This window comes from Helianthus annuus, chromosome 15 (assembly GCF_002127325.2).
Source record: "Helianthus annuus cultivar XRQ/B chromosome 15, HanXRQr2.0-SUNRISE, whole genome shotgun sequence".
Lineage (NCBI taxonomy): Eukaryota > Viridiplantae > Streptophyta > Magnoliopsida > Asterales > Asteraceae > Helianthus > Helianthus annuus.
This window is the reverse complement of record NC_035447.2, coordinates 16393039-16408463: the sequence shown is the minus strand read 5'-3', so window position 1 is coordinate 16408463 and position 15425 is coordinate 16393039. Positions and strand designations below refer to the sequence as shown.

The 15425-nt window shown below is 37.2% G+C and overlaps 1 long non-coding RNA gene across 2 annotated transcripts; it reads right to left on the bottom strand.

Annotated features, from left to right (window-relative positions):
• Positions 1-3384: 3384 nt before the first annotated feature.
• LOC110911089 lies at positions 3385-4872 on the bottom strand. 2 transcript variants are annotated; one of them, XR_002576751.2, is made up of 3 exons: positions 4373-4872; positions 3670-3822; positions 3385-3572 (listed from the first exon to the last, which is right to left on the bottom strand). It is a non-coding gene; the product is annotated as an uncharacterized LOC110911089 (long non-coding RNA). The 2 variants fall into 2 exon arrangements; XR_002576753.2 differs by having other exon boundaries at positions 3725-3822; positions 4373-4867.
• Between the last annotated feature and the right edge of the window lie 10553 nt (positions 4873-15425).

Here is a 15425-nt window from a genome sequence, read left to right as displayed (position 1 = left end):
TTGGAGCCTTTTTGCTGGAGTTACAGGGACTTACTTACTGTGAAAAACCCATGGAAACGTAGATAAGGTCAATACAAAGTAGTAATGTACAAGTATGTAACATGTTTGTAAGTGACAAGTATATGTCACATATTAGATGATTAATCATTGTATAAATAAGCATATTATTAGGGGTTTTTAGGTATCAACAATTTAAGGTCAAGTATGGACATGCATCGTGAATAAGTATCGTATAAGTATGAATTACAAATAAGGATTCGATGTACAATGAATTCGAACGTATGAACATGTATGAATATGTAGATGGTGAATTTAAAGAAATACGAATTTTATTTATGATCCAAGTCTCGGATTTTACAACGAAAAGAAGAATACAATAATACAAGATTTCCAAAAATAGCATTACAAGGCGAGCTTTCTAATTATGGAAAGTATGAAAAAGCAGGGCGTTACACTGACAATCTCCGCACACTGAATGCGACCGGCGTCTTCCGGTCCCGCGCTCTAGACTGGTGGACTGCCGAGAGGAACAAGCGCGGAAATGATGCAGCCTATGGTCTGTCATGGGACCAGTTGAAGAACGTTATGCTCAATGAGTTCTGCCCTCCCCATGAGCGCCAAAAGCTGGAGGATGAATTCTGGCACATCAAGCAGAAAGATGGTGACAACGCTGCCCTCACTACTCGCTTTAAGCAGCTCAGTATCATCTATCCCGATCAAGTAAAGACTACCGACATGACGATCAAGAAGTACATCCGCGCTCTACCGGATTGTGTTGCAGATTTTGTGCATGCTTCAAAACCAGCAATGATCGAAGAAACTTACTTGCTTGCCGCTGAAATCAATGACAAGCGGGTAAAAGCTGGTTTCTAGGATAAAGCTTCAAAGAACCTGCACCAAGCTACCACCGCCGCACCAACCGCTGACACCACCGTCACCGCATCTCAGTCAACGAAGTCCTCTCGTCGCAAGAGGAAGAACAACAACAACTCTAGCAACAAGAAATGTGCTGTCACAACCACTGCTGCTCCACTTTAAGCGGTTCCAGCTCAGCAACAACAACAACACCAATCAGCTCCAGCTCCAATCACCTATGCACCGCTTGCAAAGCGTGCATACACAGGTCCTCACCCTGCCTGCCCAACATGCACTTATCATCACCCGGTGGGTCTAGCCTGTCGTTTTCGCGTGCACTGCAATATGTACGGCCACTTCACCGCAAACTGTCGTACTGGTCCCCGCCAAGCACCCACTCAAGCCACTGCTCATCAAGCTCTGCTTCCAGCTCCTCAAGGCCAACAAGCGACTCAGGCACCCGCGGTCAACGCTAGAGTCTGCTTCGCATGTGGTGATCCCAACCACTTTGCGAACATGTGCCCAAACAGGGTTGTGAAACAAGAGCCCCAGCAGCAGCTGCCTCAGCAACAGCAACAGCAGCAGCAGCAGCACCAGCCTCAACAGCAACAGTAACAAGCCGCCCACGCCAGAACTTTCAACATCAATGTGCTCCAAGCACAAGCCGACAACAATGTGGTTAATGGTACGTTTCTCGTAAACGGTATTTATACTTCGTGTTTGTTTGATACTGGAGCCGATAACTGTTTTGTGTCGTTCGAATTCAAAAAGCTCCTTAATCGTAAGCGCTCCCATCTCCCCTTGACGTTCGATGTCGAAGTTGCCACCGGAAGAACCGTCGCTGTCAATTCTGTTCTTTGTGATTGTACTCTTGAACTCAACAATCACATCTTTCCGATTGATCTTATTCCGATACAGCTCGGAAGTTTTGACATCGTAGTAGGCATGGACTTTCTTCGTGAAAACCATGCTGAAGTTGTGTGCTTTGATAAGATAATTCGATTCGCGCTCGCCAACGGTGATGTATTATGTGTTTATGGTGAAACTCCTTCGAAAGGTCTTAAACTCATGACATGTGTCCAAGCTAGCAAGTATCTCCGCAAGGAATACAAAGCTTTCTTGGCTCACATTGTAGTAGCGGAGAAGGAAAAGAAAAGGAAGACCAAAGTGAAAGATGTTCCTGTTGTCTGTGAATTTCCTCAGGTATTCCTTGAAGATATTCCCGGACTGCCGCTAAGTCGTGATATCGACTTTCGTATCGACCTCATTCTAGGAGCCAACCCTGTTGCTAAAGCTCCTTATCGACTCGCTCCGTCCGAAATCCGTGAACTCTCGAGTCAGCTTCAGGAACTACTTGATAAAGGCTTCATTCGCCCGAGCACCTCTCCTTGGGGCGCACCAGTCCTTTTCGTCAAAAAGAAGGATGGGTCGTTCAGGATGTGCATCGACTATCGGGAGTTGAATAAGGTTACAATCAAGAATCGCTATCCCCTGCCTCGAATTGATGATTTGTTTGATCAGCTACAAGGTGCTACATGTTTCTCGAAGATCGATCTACGTTCAGGCTACCACCAACTACGCATTCAAGAGGAGGATATTCCCAAAACCGCTTTTCGCACTCGATACGGCCACTATGAGTTCGTTGTTATGCCTTTTAATTTAACCAACACAGCCGCGGTTTTCATGGATCTGATGAATCGCGTGTGTAAACCATTTCTGGACCGCTTCGTCATCGTGTTCATCGATGATATCCTGATCTATTCCAAGTCGAAAGCCGAACACACGCAACATCTACGTTTGGTTCTCGAGCTACTCCAAGGGAATCGAATCTATGCCAAGTTCTCCAAGTGTGAATTTTGGCTGGAGGAGGTTCAAATCCTCTGTCACATTGTCAATAATCAAGGTATTCATGTCGATCCCGCGAAGATTGAAGCAGTTAAGAGTTGGGTTACGCCGAAGAACCCGTCTGAAGTCCGCTCTTTTCTCGGACTAGCGGGCTATTATCGTCGATTTATCGAAGGATTCTCTAAAATCGTTGTGCCTCTTACCTCTCTCACGCACAAAGACAGATCCTTTGTTTGGGGAACTGAACAAGAATCTGCTTTCCAAATCCTCAAGCACATGCTTTGCAATGCTCCCGTCCTTGCTTTACCCGACGGAAACGAAGACTTCATTGTCTATTGCGATGCCTCAAACCTTGGTCTTGGTTGTGTTCTCATGCAACGAGACAAGGTTATCGCTTACGCATCTCGTCAGCTCAAGATCCACGAGAAGAACTATACAACCCATGACCTCGAGCTAGGCTAGGGCTGGCATATCGTGTATACCCGTACCCGATAAGACACGACACGATAAGACACGATACACGAAAGGCTATACACGAACACGACACGATAAGATTTCGTGTCCTATTTTTCAAACACGAACACGACACGAACACGACACGAAATACACGAAAATTACCTGTTAATACCTGTTAACTAACACTAAAATAATCACATATTTAGAACCTGTTTAGTGAAACAAAACTCGCCAAAAGTTCACAAACAGCTTAAATAATCCACAAAATACTGAATACTTAACAAGTTTAAAACAAAAATCCATAAACGGCAAATCACAAAAGACTTAAATAATTCAATATATCCATTAAAAACAAGTTCAAAGTTTCCAAGTTGCCATGGTTCTCCTCTTAGATCTTTAATTCCAACAATTCAAACCTGCACATAATTGTACTCATATTTAGCATTGACAATTGGACATAAATTGAGTAATTTTAATTTATCAAACATTACTTTAAACATTTGGAGTAAGTACCTTAGATTGTTCATTGTTTTTTAGCAACACTACTCGAAGCATTTGGAGTGGTTACCTTAGAAGTGTTCATTGAGTTTGAAGCATTTGATTCTCCACTAATATCAAGTGACATTATATCTTCAGTGAGCTCATCCAAATTAACTTCATTAGAACCTACAAATACAAACAAACATATACTATTAGTGTGATATTATGTTCACTCATTTACAGTTTAAACAGGTATCAGTTTAACCAAACACTGAACCAAACACTAAACCAAACACTGAAACAGTTTAAGCAAAACGACCTTCAGTTGAAACTACTGAACTGAACTTGACTCGACTATTGACACCAAACAGAGCAAAGCACAAACCTGAACCACTAATATTCGACTCAAAAACAAAGACGACAGACTGACAGAACAATTTAACCAAACTGACCCGACACAGACCTTTCAATGACACACTCGACACTGCAGAACCCTAATGACTGCATAACTCAGATATAACCAAACAGTTTAACCCTAAGCACAAACCGAACAGTTTAACCAAACACTGCAGAACCCTAAGCACAAACCGAACAGTTTAACCAAACACTGCAGAACCCTAAGCACAAACCGAACAGTTTAACCAAACACTGAACCAGATATATACAGCATAACTCAGATATAACCAAACACTGAAACAGATATAAATGGCATTCACTGAAAGAAATATAAAATTACCTTTAAATTGCGGCGGATGACTGACGGTGGATGAGCGGCGGTGGATGACTGACGGTGGATGCAGGCGTGGTGGATGACCGGCGTGGATGCAGGCGTGGTGGAGCGGCGGTGGATGACTGACGGTGGATGCAGGCGGCGGATGAGCGGCGGTGGATGACCGGCACGCTGGATCTGGATGAATGTATGATGTCGGCTGAACTTGAGAGAGTTAGGGTTTCTTTTTTTCTTTTTTTGAACTAAAGAAGACAGGGTCGTTCCATACTTCCATCTATATTTGACTATTTGAGTAAATGACTAAATGAGGGGTATATTTTTTATTTAATTAAAATTAAAATCTTAACAGGTATCTAACAGGTAAACATGTATCTAACCTGTTTAGACACGAAAATTAACAGGTATTTTCGTGTCTACCTGTTTAGTACCTGTTACCTGTTAAGGTCAACACGATACATGTTAAGGTCGTGTAGGTTCGTGTCGTGTATTCGTGTATTCGTGTAAAATTGCCAGCCCTAAGCTAGGCGCAGTTGTTTTTGCGTTGAAGATTTGGCGACACTACCTCTATGGTACCAAGTGTACGATCTTCACCAATCATAGGAGCCTACAACATATCTTTAACCAGAGAGAACTTAATATGCGTCAACGCCGATGGGTAGAACTTCTCAACAATTACGACTGTGAGATTCTATAACGACCGTCTCAATTAATCAAGATTTTTAAAATATATTGCACATTTTAATGCAAAAATGTGACTTTACAAAAACTTGTCATACTAGCATTTCCATATGTTTACAACATTTCAAAAACATATTTATAAGTGTTTACATAATTCACTTATAACTAAACAAATCAAGATTTGACGCGGAAGCTTCATTTAACGTGTGTTCGGTTCTTGCTCGTCGCTTGATCTTCACCCGGGACTCTCGACATTCACCTATGATCAAAACCAACTTAGAAGTCAGTTTTGATAGCTAAATAACAAGTACAACAAGGTAATTGGGTCAAATAATCAAAATAAACCAAATAAACAAGAATTTCAAGAATTTAGTCCGTCGCCGCGCGCGACGGCAAACCCTTCTGGTCGTGGCGCGACGCGACGACCTCATTTTGACAGAATGTTTGCATCAGTTACTGCATATTCCCAGCCAAACTTGATTTTACGAAAACGAGCATAACTCTTTCATTATTGATCCGATTTACACGATTCTTTTTCCTACGTGATCGTAATTTAACTCTCCATCACATGGAGTTAAAATCTGACATCCGGATTAAATAAATTTGAGATTTTTAAGCCTTCGACTTATTATCTTTTTACTAAGTTTTGACCCGTCTATGTGTTTATCAAACCAAACATGTTTATTTGATTTTTTAAACTCATGAAATTCATAATTTCAATATCTCCTATCATATTAATCTTAAATCACGGGTTTCTTACATAATTAAAACCCGTTTACGCTCAAGTGCTTATTTTGACCCATTAAGGGTATTTAATCACTTTAAAGTTTAAAATCTCTTTCATTCATTTCTAGCATCGTATCCCTACATTTCTTATCAAGTAATCTTCTACCACAACTATATGTGTCATTCGACCCAAGAATTTACATCTTTCACTTTCTATACTTATTCTAAGTATTTATTTAATCATAAAACTCGTTTCTGAACCACCTTTAAGGGTCGTTCGTTCGAATTAGCTTACAAGGGCATTTTGGTCAATTTTCATCCTTCTTTTACTACGAAGGACTTTTAAATACTTGTTTGACCCAAAAATCCGACCTTTTAACTATAATATTGTTTAGAAACCAATATGTTTCTAAAACACCATAATCATAACTCAATTTATTCAGTTTACCTAAAAGATAACCGAATATCTATATTTTAACCTTGTCTAACTCTTATAGAACCTCAAGTTCTACATGATGAGTTGAATCATTATACATACCAGGCTCGGATCAATATATTGACCCGTTTCGATACCTTGCCTTCGTGGCTGCTAAGTAATAGCGATGTAAACATCCATGTGCTATTTATTCCTAAAATTATACAACTCGACAAACCATTAGTCGATATTGTCAAAGGGTGATAATTTCACCTTTTGACCCGTTTGGTCTAAATGACCGTTTATCTTTGCAAGATGGATTTATTATAATCTCTTCTACACGACTAGCACCGGTTTACACCGTACAGTCAATTTACTTATACACAATTTTCTTAACTCTTTTGACCCATTATGACTTACGCGATAAAATGTCTTTCAACACTAACGGTTCTAGTCAACGAGTGACCAATTTACCGTTTTACCCTTATTATTTGTATTGGTTTACCTTATAAGATACTCATTAAGAACTCGTTATCTTTTAGTCATTTCATAACTAAATAGCTGTATTAGCTCTTTTTAACCATTAAACGTGGTTCATTATCATTGCATTTTGTTCCGAACTGCACATGTCGTGTCAGAACATCATACTTCATACAAAACTTTATATTATTCATAACCTATAAAACCAATAGGTATTAAATAAAAAGATGTAAGCTTTACTTACCTAGCATCCAAATTATGCTTTTTCTTCATTCGTGATTCGTTTGACCCGCTTCATTTCCAAGCTTCCAACTAGCTTGTTAAGCGCCAAACTATCATTGTAATTTGTAAGATGGTTAGATTAGTCATAATCATTCAAGACTATTCCATCCTACGATCTTTATGTCGAAATTATCATTCGATCATATCATGGGTCTGTTTGACTTTATAAAGTCAACTGCCTATTAACATAATTGATTTCACTAAGTAGTTTAACTACTCGTTTAAGAACTTAGCCAATTATCTGGTAAGCATCATACATATGTTACCGTTTTATTCAATTATTTTACCAAGTTCTTGTAACTATAATTTACCGAATTAATACTTGATGATATTAAACCTCATTTAACATGAACTTATCTTCAATTTTTATCATATCTTACTAAACTCATATGCTAGTAAGTAGGATTACGTACTCAAACACACAATTCGTTCAAGTATTTACTGATTACTATCAGATATGATGATTCTAATCATAATTATATCATCAATTCATCAAATGATCAATACCCACTTATCCTAGTGTGGTAAATCATCAAATCATTCAAATTATATCATCATATGTAAAAATTTCACTTAGGGTTTGATTCCTACACAAATATACATCACTAATTCAATCATAGCATCAATAATCCATTCATAATTCGCGATTATGATGATTATCCAAATTTCACAACTTCACAAATCATCAAAATTTAACATACCTTATGATCCCCTAGCTTGGGTGATCATTAATTCACGTTCAATTGTGAATTTAAGCTTCAATTGAGCCTTCAATTTGATGAAAAGGTTGAAACTAGGGTTTTGGCTCCTGGGGAGCTCTCCTGATCGATACAGAACACACACCATGTGTGTGTTTTGTGTTTATCTTATTTTTATCCTTAACTTTCAAGTTTATCCAAGTTTAGCCCCTTTTGTTTGGTTGGTTTATTAAGTAGGCCACAACCCACTTAATTTCTAACAATATTTCCGCTTATTAACTAGGTTAAACATTCCTAGTTAATTTAGTGGGTTCGGAGAATTTATGACTCAGTTTATTTTAAATCCCGTTAACTCGGGCTTTTATAAACTTTATTTTCTTAAAAGCTTTCTTTCAGCTTTTATTTAATATTAGGCTTGTTTATTTAAAAATCCTAATATTCACCAGGTTACTTTTACCATTACGGTAATTTACCCGTCTTTTAGTATTAATATGGTTTGATTAACAAACCCGTTTTCGGGGTGTTACAAGTCTACCCCCCTTAAAGAGGTTTCGTCCTCGAAACCTTTCTTACATAATTCATGGAGTTTTAAACTCAATGCCATTGACCTGAGTAATCTTTTAAGCATTACTCATACTTTAACCAATTATTAGTATTACCAGAAAAGTATGGTAATACCTTTTTGGTTACTAAGCATATACGTATCTTATATGACATAATGCAACTTGAAATAACGTAATCTCGTTATTTCGACCAATTTAGTAAATTTTAGCGAAATCCATCGCTTTTATACTTTTCGAATTCTTCGTGAATTCGTTGTATTAACCCGTTTGATGGCTTTTAGTGAAATCTTTCACATTTAACAAACAAACTCCTTTGTTTTTTGAATTTATTCATTCGGTTTAGCTTATACGGAATCCACCGCTTACAAGTAAACCGAATTTCTAAATTTTCATCTTAATTATTTAAGATAATTCAATAAATGATATTAACATAATTCTATAAAGTATATAAAACATACCTTATAGATTTATCCTTCATTCGAGCTTTTGCTCGAATTGACCTCCCGACACTTTGTTTGTGTTGCTTTATGATCCCTCAATATAGGGGATCAGAAATTTCGATTAGTAAGGCCTTAACCGGTCTCACTGACTAGACTTATTAGTCCAGTTACCTTATACCCATCGCTTGGGCTATAATGTGATTATACTTCACATTACTTTTCTTGACCGTGATCGTGTCACATCATATTAAGGTTTACATTACCCTTTCTTTTCGAATGTATCGTCTTGCACTTTTCAGCGTTAAGACCTGTATCTTTAGTATTTACTATCTAACTTCTTATCAGAATTTATGTTTATAAAAACGTTATTTCTTAAAATATATGTTTGGTGTCAAGGCACCTTGTTTATATTTGCAAAATCATTTGATTTCAAGTTTCAGATCCGTTAACCTTGACTATAGTTCGTGACTACAATCGTTTTATTTCGGATCATTCGCCCGACTCTATGACGTCTCACGTCATTTAGGCGTCGATTTATCCTATGCTCACCGTTATCCGATTTTCACATATATTTTCTTGTAACCCATTACAAGGCTACTATCAAGCATTATGTTTTATTTAACCCGTTTGACTTGTTCGTGTGAAATCCATCACTTATGAACAATCAAATTTTATTCGTTATTCAACTCGTTCAACCTCAAAATAGTTGAACATAATTATTCAAAATTTCTATTTACGGATTTTTATAGTCTTTTAGTCATAACTCAGAATCCGAGTCCCTTGACTTTAAATCCGCGTTCCCGTCTCTCGGTTTACGCATGTGTGTAGTTTCCTACCCATCAACCGGGTGATTTACCGAAGTCATTATTAATGCAACCCTTTAGGTATGCATTAAGACTTTGTTTTGACTTGTTTGGCTGTCTTAGCGAAATCCATTGCTTTATTTAACCAAACTTCAATTCTTTATATGACCATGCTTGATGGTCTTTTAATTTCGGAATGATGTTTATCATCATCATCCTTTCTTTATAACGACCAAAGTCAACGACTTCGATCGTCTTTTCGTATGGGCAATACCTTTACTCCTATAACCCCATGGTTCATTACTATTTTGATTTTATACGCCCTTATTGTCAACCATGGCTCTTTCGTCCATTATGACTAATTTTACTATTTACTTGGGTCATCATTTCTATGCGCGCGATACATCGTTTTTATGGTTCCCTTGAAAACCATTTATACGAGTATGCTCATAAAATTTCTTGACCCCAAGTTTCTTTCAAACTTTTCATTCTTTTCGACCTAACCACATCGGACATAACAGTGTTCATTATAAGAAGCTCATAGTATCAGGCGTTCACTACTTACTTGGCCAGAGTAAGTGATCAACACATGGTACGCATGACCTTATTATAATTACCACATCACGTCCCATGTAGGTAATTTCTCAATTTATTTCTATTGGTAAAACTTTATTAAATTGCTAACTAACAATTACTAGTTTTACCCGTTTTATCCTTGAACATTTACAATGTTCCTTTTATAACCACTTATACAATCACATTCATCAATGTGATCATTACTTTTCTCAATTTGCATCCTTATTGAGAATATTTACTTGGAGGATTATTTTCATCCAAGTTTATATTTAACTAAGTTCAGTATTGTCTTATTATTCACGACTGTGAATAATATATATCTCTACTGAATTTCTCTTGGAAACGTCATCCAGGATATGAATCCTATCCAAATTTTCCAAGTTTTATATTCTATATGCAACTTGTCATTCACTATGTATTTGTTGCATATTTCTGTTTACACTATAAGTTTAAGACATGTACCTTGTAGCTACTTGCCCTGATAAACTTTCCTTGTTGTTCGATCTCTCATTCGAGATCGTTTCTCCATTCTAGTCTTTAGCGTGTATAGCTTACTTGTCCTACTTCGGACCATTTCTTTATCGTATCGATAACTCTTTAGACTATCGTCATCTCCATATACGAGGGTCCTTCAGCTAAAACGCATACAAATACTAGTAACGTTGACATTAACAAGCGCCCGTATTATAATACAAGACTTTCTACGACACGTGTTAACACACGTAATTCGTTTAACTATATTGGTCTTTTATCACTTTATTTGAGTTAACGTGTTTTATACGATAACCCTATGTGTTGTTTTCAACACTTTACATACTAGACCGTTAATGTATTGAATAACTTACCAGATTTTTGCGATCAAGTCTCGAACCGAACACCAATCTCTATTAAGAGCATAAGGTTTAAGTCCAAGCATAGTTTTCCCACCATACTTGAATCTCTTAAACCAGGGCTCTGATACCAACTTATAACGACCATCTCAATTAATCAAGATATTGCACATTTTAATGCTAAAATGTGACTTTACAAAAACTTGTCATACTAACATTCCCATATGTTTACAACATTTCAAAAACATATTTATAAGTGTTTACATAATTCACTTATAACTAAACAAATCAAGATTTGACGCGGAAGCTTCATTTAACGTGTGTTCGGTTCTTGCTCGTCGCTTGATCTTCACCCGGGGCTCTAGACATTCACCTATGATCAAAACCAACTTAGAAGTCAGTTTTGATAGTTAAATAACAAGTACAACAAGGTAATTGGGTCAAATAATCAGAATAAACCAAATAAACAAGAATTTCAAGAATTTAGTCCATCGCCGCGCGCGGCGGCAAACCCTTCTGGTCGTGGCGCGACGCCACGGCCTCATTTTGACAGAATGTTTGCATCAGTTGCTGCATATTCCCAGCCAAACTTGTTTTTACGAAAACGAGTATAACTCTTTCGTTATTGATCCGATTCACATGATTCTTTTTCCTACGTGATTGTAATTTAATTCTCCATCACATGGAGTTAAAATCCGACATCCGGATTAAATAAATTTGAGATTTTTAAGCCCTCGACTTATTATCTTTTTACTAAGTTTTGACCCGTCTATGTGTTTATCAAACAAACATATTTATATGATTTTTTTAAACTCATGAAATTCATAATTTCAATATCTCCTATCATATTAATCTCAAATCACGGGTTTCTTACATAATTAAAACCCGTTTACGCTCAAGTGCTTATTTTGACCCATTACGGGTATTTAAGCACTTTAAAGCTTAAAATCGCTTTCATTCATTTCGAGCATCGTATTCCTACATTTCTTATCAAGTAATCTTCCACCACAACTATATGTGTGGTGGATTTAATGTGGATATCTATATGTTCCGAGTTTTACCCCTCGGATTATCGTTTTACGGCAAAGACTCATATAAAGTCATTCGACCCAAGAATTTACATCTTTCACTTTCTCTACTTAGTCTAAGTATTTATTTAATCATAAAACTCATTTCTGAACCACCTTTAAGACTCGTTCGTTTGAATTAGCTTACAAGGGCATTTTGGTCAATTTTCATCCTTCTTTTACTACGAAGGACTTTTAAATACTTGTTTGACCCAAAAATCCGACCTTTTAACTATAATATTGTTTAGAAACCAATATGTTTCTAAAACACCATAATCATAACTCAATTTATTCGGTTTACCTAAAAGATAACCGAATATCTATATTTTAACCTTGTCTAACTCTTATAGAACCTCAAGTTCTACATGATGAGTTGAATCATTATACATACCTGGCTCGGATTAATATATTGACCCGTTTCGATACCTTGCCTTAGTGGCCGCTAAGTAATAGCGATGTAAACATCCATGTGCTATTTATTCCTAAAATCATACAACTCGACAAACCATTAGTCGATATTTTCAAAGGGTGATAATTTCACCTTTTGACCCGTTTGGTCTGAATGACCGTATATCTTTGCGAGATGGATTTATTATAATCTAGTCTACACGACTAGCACCGGTTTACAACGTACAGTCAATTTACTTATACATAATTTTCTTAACTCTTTTGACCCATTTTGACTTACGCCATAAAATGTCTATCAACACTAACGGTTCTAGTCAACGAGTGACCAATTTACCGTTTTACCCTTATTATTTGTATTGGTTTACCTTATAAGATACTCATTAAGAACTCGTTATCTTTTAGTCATTTCATAACTAAATAGCTGTATTAGCTCTTTTTAACCATTAAACATGGTTCATTATCATTGTATTTTGTTCCGAACCGCACATGTCGTGTCAGAACATCATACTTCATACAAAACTTTATATTATTCATAACCTATAAAACCAATAGGTATTAAATAAAAAGATGTAAGCTTTACTTACCTAGCATCCAGATTATGCTTTTCCTTCATTCCTGTTTCGTTTGACCCGCTTCATTTCCAAGCTTCTAACTAGCTTGTTAAGCGCCAAACTATCATTGTAATTTGTAAGATGGTTAGATTAGTCATAATCATTCAAGACTATTCCATCCTACGATCTTTATGTCGAAATTATCATTCGATCATATAATGGGTCAGTTTGACTTTATAAAGTCAACTGCCTATTAACATAATTGATTTCACTAAGTAGCTTAACTACTCGTTTAAGAACTTAGCCAATTATCCGGTAAGCATCATACATATGTTACCGTTTTATTCAATTATTTTACCAAGTTCTTGTAACTATAATTTACCGAATTAATACTTGATGATAATAAACCTCATTTAACATGAACTTATCATCAATTTTTATCATATCTTACTAAACTCATATGCTAGTAAGTAGGATTACGTACTCAAACACACAATTCGTTCAAGTATTTACTGATTACTATCAGATATGAAGATTCTAATCATAATTATATCATCAATTTATCAAATGATCAATACCCACTTATCCTAGTGTGGTAAATCATCAAATCATTCAAATTATATCATCATATGTAAAAATTTCACTTAGGGTTTGATTCCTACACAAATATACATCACTAATTCAATCATAGCATCAATAATCCATTCATAATTCACGATTATGATGATTATCCAAATTTCACAACTTCACAAATCATCAAAATTTAACATACCTTATGATCCCCTAGCTTGGGTGATCATTAATTCACGTTCAATTGTGAATTTAAGCTTCAATTGAGCCTTCACTTTGATGAAAAGGTTGAAACTAGGGTTTTGGCTCCTGGGGAGCTCTCCTGATCGATACAGAACACACACCATGAGTGTGTTTTATGTTTATCTTATTTTTATACTTAACCTTCAAGTTTATCCAAGTTTAGCCCCTTTTGTTTGGTTGGTTTATTAAGTCGGCCACAACCCACTTAATTTCTAACGATATTTCCGCTTATTAACTAGGTTAAACATTCCTAGTTAATTTAGTGGGTTTGGGGAATTTATGACTCAGTTTATTTTAAATCCCGTTAACTCAGGCTTTTATAAACTTTATTTTTTAAAAGCTTTCTTTCAGCTTTTATTTAATATTAGGCTTGTTTATTTAAAAATCCTAATATTCACCAGGTTACTTTTACCATTACGGTAATTTACCTGTCTTTTAGTATTAATATGGTTTGATTAACAAACCCGTTTTCGGGGTGTTACAGATTCGTTACCACCCAGGCAAAGCAAATGTCGTTGTCGACGCTCTCAGCAGACGAAGCTATCTGCATAGCATTCCTAATATTCCAGCCCAGCATCACCTCGAAACCCTCATTCGCGAAGCCCAGCATGCGTGTTTTACTGAACGCACTCTGAAGAAGGAAATGATACACCACGATGGAGCCCATCTTGTTAATAAGTCGAATGGGATATTCCATTATCTGGACCGAATTTGGATCCCTAAGCGGAACGATTTGCGACAGATTTTGGTGGACGAAGATACACCACGATGGAGCCCATCTTGTTAATAAGTCGAGTGGGATATTCCATTATCTGGACCGAATTTGGATCCCTAAGCGGAACGATTTGTGACAGATTTTGATGGACGAAGCCCACAAATCCCGATATTCTATTCATCCCGGTGCCGATAAAATGTATCAGGACCTTCGCTACAAGTACTGGTGGCCGGGCATGAAGAGGGATATCGCTCTCTATGTAGGAAAGTGCCTAACTTGCTCGAAAGTCAAGGCTGAACGCCAAAGACCCTCTGGGTTATTCGAACAATCCCCGATCCCTATATGGAAGTGGGAGAGTATAGCCATGGACTTCATAACCAAACTTCCGCGTACACCATCAGGTCACGACAGCATCTGGGTTATAGTTGACCGTTTGACCAAATCTGCTCACTTTCTACCAATACGAGAAGACTACAAGGTAGAACGATTAGCCTGAATCTACATCAATGAGATCATTTGTAATCATGGGACGCCTCGCGACATCATCTCTGACCGTGATGCTCGGTTTACCTCGCGACTGTGGGAAACGTTTCAAGTGGCTCTCGGTACTACGCTTAATCTGAGTACCGCATTCCATCCTCAAACCGACGGTCAGACAGAGAGAACGATTCGTACCCTTGAAGACATACTCCATTCATCTGTCATAGATTTCGGTGGTAATTGGGACGCTTACCTGCCATTAGTCGAATTCTCGTATAATAACAGTTATCATTCCAGCATTCAAATGGCACCGTTTGAGGCTTTATACAGGAGAAGATGTCGATCGCCTATTGTACGGCACGAGATCGGGCACTCGCAATTAACCGGTCCTGAGCTATTGCAAGAAATGACTGACAAATTCCTCCAAATTTGAGACAATCTGCTGAAAGCTCTGAGTCGTCAGAAAAGTTACGCCGATAGAAGACGCAAGCCCCTTGAATTTGACGTTGGCGACTACGTACTCCTAAAGGTATC